Below are 7,722 nucleotides of genomic sequence, written 5' to 3'. Positions count from 1 at the left end.
GTCCCCTCCCCCGCTGCCCCACCTATTTGAGCTTCCTTTGTTTGCCCGCCCTGCTTGATGACTCTGTTTACAGCTTAAATGCAAATTATGGCGAGCATATATTCCTTTCTTCATTCTGCCTTGGCAGGGTGTGGGGTTTGGAAGATGTGCTAATGAGTAAGGGTATGAATCAGTCACATATATTACAGATTCCATGAGTTTACAAGTCCTCTGCAACGTCTTGAAAACTCCTGTAATTCAGCCCATTCAGCTTCAGTCCTGCATAGGGGGGTGGAGGCCCACTCTTTAGTTTCTTCTGTGGGCCCCAGTGAGTCTAACACTGGCCCTGGTTGTTGCTCAGCCAACAAGATGTGTTGTAATTGAGCAGTCAAGCATGAGGAGAACTTGTATAAGTTTTAGTTGAGTGAAATTAAAAATGGCAACGCCAAATACACCAAGAAGCAAAGTGGCAAACACTGCTGCAATGCAGAGAACCAATAAATTTCATGAAAGTAGCGATTGATGTTTTATACAGCATGTAATGTTCCTGTAGATTACAAAGGAAAAGCAAGCTGCGACAAACCTATAGAAAGTGCTTTGCATAAACGTAAGTTACAAGGCCTTGAATCAGGTCTGAGCGAGAAAGCTAACTACAAAAAAGGGTGAGTGAACTGTTTAAAGACCAAAGAATAGATGACTTGTAGGACAGATGTTTACTGACTTACAGAGACTTTCTTCACTGCTAACACTCCACTATATGTGCTAGACAACCCTGCTGTGAGAAGCTAGCTGGAAAGCTCCCTGAAAAACATCAGTGCTATGTTTTTCAGAGATGGTCTGAGGCAGGGCCGACTTTAGGCCAATTCCACCAATTCCCCCGAATCGGGCCCCGTGCCTAAGAGGGCCCTGTGCCCAGTGGCAGAGCCACCGGGGGGTGGGGCAAGTGGCCGAGAATCCCTTCCCTGGCTAGAGGCTCCTGCCCTCTGGTTGCCCAGCTCTGAAGGCAGCAGCGCAGAAGTAAGGGTGGCAATACTGCAACCCCCTTGTAATAGCCTTACAATCCCCTCCCCCCCCACAATAGCCTTACAATCCCCTCCCCCCCACAACCCCATTTTGGGTTGAGATCCTCATGCTTACAGTGCTGTGAAGTTTCAGATTTAAATATCTGAAACCACAAAATGTACAGTTTTTAAAATCTTATTGCCATGATGTGATGCATGGCTAGAAAGGGTTAAACATCCTGCAAAATAAATAACCCTCAAAAGACATGTAGGGAGATAATGTTTGTGTTTTTGTGCATTTACAAATGTATGATTAGGGTCGATAATGTAATCAACAGTCCCTGTCTATGCTGTATTCTGATATCATTTAAATGAATTATAAACATGGGATCTCGGTATTCATTTCTTTGAAATGTATAGCAAATAATCTGTGAATGGTGGAGGAACAAGCAAATGGCCTTATCTTAATTCGTATAGCTAAGTACTGGTGATGGACCTCCTTCAAAGTCATCCTAATTACCTTTTGTTCCCTGAGGAACTCCCAACTTGTCAAAGAGGACATGAAATTGTATAAAAGATCCTTGGGTCTTAATTCTGTCATCTCAGATCTGCTTAGGCTTCATCAGAGGAAGTTTGAGTCACAAGACTGAGGTTCCAGTTATGCGGTACACCCTGAATATATTTGGACATTGGACTGTGACCTATTAACTGAATTCTAAAAGAACTCTTTGCAGCTACAAAGCTCACCATCTCTTCTATGAATCCGAACGTCAATGGATTGAATTCATGTCTGTATGTATGTTGATCTTTTAACCATACTCTCTTTTTTAATAAATTTTAGTTTAGTTAATAAGAATTGGCTGTAGCATGTATTTGGGTAAGATCTGGAATAGTCAATAACCTGTGAGGTAATGTGTCTGATCCTTTTTTCTTTTATACAATGAAATAAGATTTATAGAAATTATCATATTTGAGGTGGGTACCTGAATGGAGGCCTGAGGCTGGATCACTTTCAGGAAACTGTGTTTGGACTTCTGAATAACCAGTAAGGTAATAAAGCTGTTTTATGCTGCTTGGTAAATATAAGTATTGGAATATCCACCAACTTTTGGGGGTTTTGCTGCCCCATTCTTTGCAGTTCACTGTAATTGAGTGACCATAGCTGGCCCTCATTAGGACCCCAGTCACACATGAAATTGACCAAAACGGAGCATGAATTTGGTAGGGCCCTGTTATGAAAGTAAAAAGTATTGCTTGAGCTCCAGAACGTAATTGCTTGAGCCTGGCACCATTTTCATTACAAATTAAGCACTGATGCTTGCCCTTTGCTAACAGAGCTCACAGTCTGGCGGTCCTGCTACAGCCTCACATGCTCCTGGGATGAGAAGCAGCAGCAGCCAAGACAATTTTTTCCAATCTGTGCTTGGCAATCAGGTGGCAGCCATTTCTGTCCATTCCAGACCCCTCTCTAGTTCTGTCACTGCCAGGACAGATTCTCACAAAGTACTGCATATGAAACCACTCAGAAACTTCAGCCAGTGCCTGCCTGTATCTTAATGGGTCTTCTTCCACAGAACATAATGCTAGCTGTGTTACACAGAAAGCATTGGCTTCCCAGTTTAGTGTTCCCCCGTTGCAACAGAAGGTGCTGGTTTTGATCTATAAAGCCCTATGTAGTTTGGGTCCTGGCCCAACCTTAGAGGCTACCGCTCTCTCCAATCCTGACAGCTGAAATCAGCAGGTGATTTACATTGCCCAGCTGGGAGCTGGAGGCAGGGAGTTCTCAACTCTGAAATGTCCCCACAGGTCTGCCAGAAACTGAGTTAACTTCCAGGGCATGTTCCCTGTCTATTCACTCAAGGCTCATTAGTGCTGTCCCCTGCACTATTCTTGAGTGCTTTGGGTGGGCAGACTGGTGCAAAGAGCCTCTTTATAACATGCACCCCTACAAAGGACCGAGCATAGCTGAGGTCCTCTAAGGGCAAAGTGGTGAGAAGCATGTGCACTCGCCTGCCAACAGGTTTTGCCAGCTGCAGGCACAACACCTCCTGAATCTCCCTCTTAGCAGCTGTGTCATGGCCAGCTCTTTATGTTTTAACATGGGTTTGAAACAAAACAAAACTGTAAATGCACCTAAGGTGATGATGGGCATAATTTACAAACTGGAAAATAAATATAGGCTCTACCTCCATTTGGTTTATTTTATTAAATCACAGTAGTTGGATTAAAACCTGATACTTAGATGACAAACCCATTCCCTCTGGCTGTCCACATGACTCTCAACTATCCCAGCTCTAATAGCATTTAGACCCCAAAATGATGTTGAGCAAAATCCCTTACAAAAAGTGCATGTGATTTCCCCTATTCACTATTTGTGGCAAAAATAAGATTGAATTAGTGTCCATCCTGCCAATTATAATTCATGATCCACAGAGGCTGAAGAGTTATTTCCTTTCATGTCTTGCTAATTAACTATTCTTACAGATACATACCAAAGTGAAGAGGGAGTATGGAACTAGCAGCTTGTTCTTGGCAAACAGATATGTTTCTCACTCGCTTTTGTTCCTTTTAGTCTCTTAGTAGAAATGGTTGCGATAGCAGAAAAAACTAAATAACGTATTTCTCAGTGGATACTCAGTAAAAGTTCATGTAATGTCTTTACCTAGGTCTGATGATGCACTACAGGAGCTAATGATGAGCAAGATTAACTGTGACTCTTACCTTGTGATCATTCAGTTATTGGCTCATTTTTTCTGTTCTCCAGAATAATGGTAGGAGTGCAACCGCAAACCATAGTCATTGCTCCTCATTACATCTAGAATTATTGTTTCTCATTATGACCATATAATAGTCATGAATGTAATTTCACTGTCTTTACTGGACCACGGTTAGTTGAACTTTTAGTTTAAGCAGTATTGACTTTTTTAGATCATTCTGATGTTTCCTTAAGAAACATTTAAGAAAATACTCTACATTAGCGTATTTTCAAACATAAGGGGCCTAGATTAAGCAGGGCACTTAAATGCATGCCTAATTTTCAGCACCTGGGTTGTACTATTGAAGACAATGAGTGCTAAAAGTTAGACACCTGCTTAAGTGTCCTGCTGTATCTGGGAGCCGTAGGTGAGTGTGAAATGGGTGTAAAACAGTGGCATTCTGCTCTGGTAACATTTGACACTCTCTTTGCACTGATGTAATGACAACACAAGGTGCCAGGAAATGAAGTATCAAGCCAGAGGTATAATTTTTCTCAAGATTGTTTATCTGTCACAAATCCAATGTCTGAGGTCAACATTTGAGAATAAAATCATACCAATCATTCTGAAGCCCGTGTGTGGTTAGTTTTATATTAGTGGTTAATGTTACCTAAGCCTAGAACATGTAAACATTCCCACGGCTAACAGACCTCAAAATAAGAATAATGACCCTGATTATCCTCTCATTAGTAGAATTTGTCTGTATTAAAATAGCCCAAGATTAGGGTCCCATTGTGCTAGGCACTGTGCAAACACAGAGTTAAGAGACAGTCCATACACCAAGCAGCTTACAACCAGAGTGCCACAAACAGCTATGTACATGCTTAACTAAGCACCTTACTTAAGCTCCCATTGACTTCAAGGGGACTTCTTATGTGACTTGCAGTATCAGAGCCTAAATCTTACTAGATACCAAGTTCATGCCAGTGTAATTCTACTGACTTCACTGCAGTTACTCCTGATTTACATCAAAGTAAGAGGTGAATCCAGCCCAATATCTCTACTGCATATGAACAGCATTTATCACCTGGTCTGGATGTAATACTGCGGCTGCTTTCTTTATCATTTTGTTGAAAATGTTGGATTTTTTATATTCATTAATGTAATGAACAGTTCTTTTGCCTTTCAAATAACAATTTAAAAATAAATGAGTAAAAGATATATTCTTAATTCATTGCATTCACATGCTTTCAAATGTTCTAATGCTAAATAAAAAATCAATGGATACTAACCAGAGTTAATCCTTGAAATTGTTTTTAATGTTATCTTAATTAATTGTGTCAGTGCTTTGAGATCATTAGAACAAAGGCATATTTTTATTATTATTTTGAACATAAGCTCAATAACCCAGATATTTAATGTTTATAATAAACTGCTCTGCCTCAAAATAATCTCTTTGGAGCAGAGCACATCTTTTAATCTAGGTTTGTAAAGCACTGTGGACATTTGTAGCTCAATTTATAGCCCCATCAGTCCACTAGGATTTCTTTTCTTTTCATTTTCCTCTAACTGGGGCACAGCAGGGCAGTCCATGGATCAAGGGGCAAGGGTAATTGGGGCACAGTGGGGCAGTGGGGGGTCGGTCCCTAGATGATGTTAAGATCATGGCTGGTAAACAAGAAAAGTGTGGAACTAGAAATCGGTGATATTAGGCCTAATTGGTGGACAAAATAATGAAAGGATGGGCTATTCCACCCACACTACCTTTGTGGGACTGTAAAGAAAGTGGTGGGGGGACAAATGGGCTACTGGGGTGAGCTTCACCATCATGGCTGTCACACCCACCAGCTCCTTGTACCCTGGGCCTCTCCCATCCTGATCCTGAGAGCTGACCTGACCAGACTGGCCAGCAAGAAGGACCTAGATGACATCACAACCTCTACAAGCTCCAGCGGAATCCCAAACGCCACCTGGGATGAAACGGGATAGGACTTCAACAACAACAGCAGCTCCAGCTCATCAGGTATTACCATCTTTAACACCATCTAAGAGACTGTCAAGCATGAAGGTTTCTCCATCTAAAATCTCTCTCCAGCTAAAAGCAAAGGAACCAAGGGATGTTGTTGAAATGAAAGTCTTATTTAATACTTTACAGTTCAAATGCTTGAAACTGTTTTTCCTTCTTTTCTTTATCTTTAATAAAAAGTTTTAAAGATGTCTAATAGTGTGTTTGCCATGGTAGTGAGCAGGCTGAGGGCTCAGATACCAAACCTCAGACCTTATTTAACCCCATTTAATGTTGGACGGTGACTGGGTCATGTTAATATCTCTGACTCTTTGGGCCCATTTAGTCCAGCTAAATTAATATAACAGTGGCAAGGTCTGATCACCCCTATTTTACAGATGGGGCAGCTGATACTGCAAGGTGATATGACTGGTCCAAGACCACTCAACATAGTAAGTCAGGATTAAAACGTGGAACCTTTCAATGCTGAGCTCATGCCTCCAGTCCACACTGCCACTTCCACCATTCCACCTCGGGGGACTATTCTACTACATAACACATCTCATCGTTCTCACCCCAACCAAATGTTTGGCTGAAAAATCAGTCCCTCACCATTCTATGGAACCCAAGGTATTGTACAACAGATTGCACCTAAAAGCACTCAACAGAAATGACTGAAGGTGCCATAATTTTCGACAATACAAGAGAGTAAAGGACTCGTAATGCAGATATCTCTGATAAATAGGTGATTTTAGGCAGAATGCATCCTACAATGCTTTAGCACAACAAAGAAGAGGAAAAGCAAGAACAGCAGCAAAGACCCCAAATCTGTACGTGATATTTACATATAATAAATTACATAACGCTTCCCAACAGGATGAGTCACAGCTCCAAACTTCATAACCTCAAGATTGTTTAAACACAGCTTTTCTGTGAACTTCCCTAAAAAGGGGTTTATAGTAGTGCCTGCTATTTGGCTATCACAGATTCATCAGCAGATGCTCTTTAATAACCCATTATTTTGATACATTTACAATGTAGCTGTAAAATGTCAACTCTGCTTGATATAGAAGGTCTCAACCCTGGAGCATTTAAAAAAAAATCACCATTTTTCTTTTTGGCAAGCCAGCACAGTGCATTAATAATGGCTCATTTCCAAGAGCAAGAGGCATATCATCGGCAAGGGAAGAGGCTGGTGAAAGGTGAGCAGGGAAGGAGAATGAGACAAAGTAATAAATGGGATCAAGGAGCAAAATAAATTGTTCTTTGTTACTATTTTATAAATGGCAATGTGCTCCATAACTGTGCATAGATGGAATTTCATCTGAAAGTTCTAGTGACGCTGAGAAATAACACACATACCACTCCTATAAATTATGGTGTCACTCTGCAAAACAGTAGCCTTACCATGTATGGTTAGGTGTACAGAATTCGGTATCTTACATTGGTAAGTGGCATGACAAAGGGTCTGAATCTGCTCTCACACAGTGCAAATCAGGAGTAACTCCCCTGAAGTCAACGGAGTTACATTGGTGTAAAAATGATACATACCTGAGCTCCATATCAGAACCAAAGAATTTTGTATCTTTTCCTCTGTTAAGGGTTGTTCAGTATTTATTATTTTAATTCACTACAATTTAGTTTGATAGGGTCTGATTGGTTAAAAAACAGAATCTAGCTGGATTTATTCACTGATATGCTTATTTGACTCAAAAGGTGGTTGCACTTCATCCGTAAGTGAAGAGGTTGATTTTATATATGTATGTGCCCCATATCTATATCTATCTATCTCTAATTGCTGTATATCTCTATCTCTATATATATGCCCCAGTCCTGCAAAAACATGCAATGGGACTACTTGCATGTATAAAGTTACATACCTGCTTAAGACTTTGCAGCCCCATAGTTTGTAAAATAGGTCTGCCACCAGAATGAAAGTTGCTTATTTAGACTGTATCATCATACTTGGTAAGATTAATGAATTACAGTCACTGCATTCTAATGTTATGTTATGACCTTCAGAGTAAGTTACATAATATTT

This window comes from Mauremys reevesii, linkage group 1, assembly GCF_016161935.1.
Source record: "Mauremys reevesii isolate NIE-2019 linkage group 1, ASM1616193v1, whole genome shotgun sequence".
In the NCBI taxonomy this organism is placed as follows: Eukaryota; Metazoa; Chordata; order Testudines; family Geoemydidae; genus Mauremys; species Mauremys reevesii.
This window is presented reverse-complemented; position numbering follows the sequence as displayed.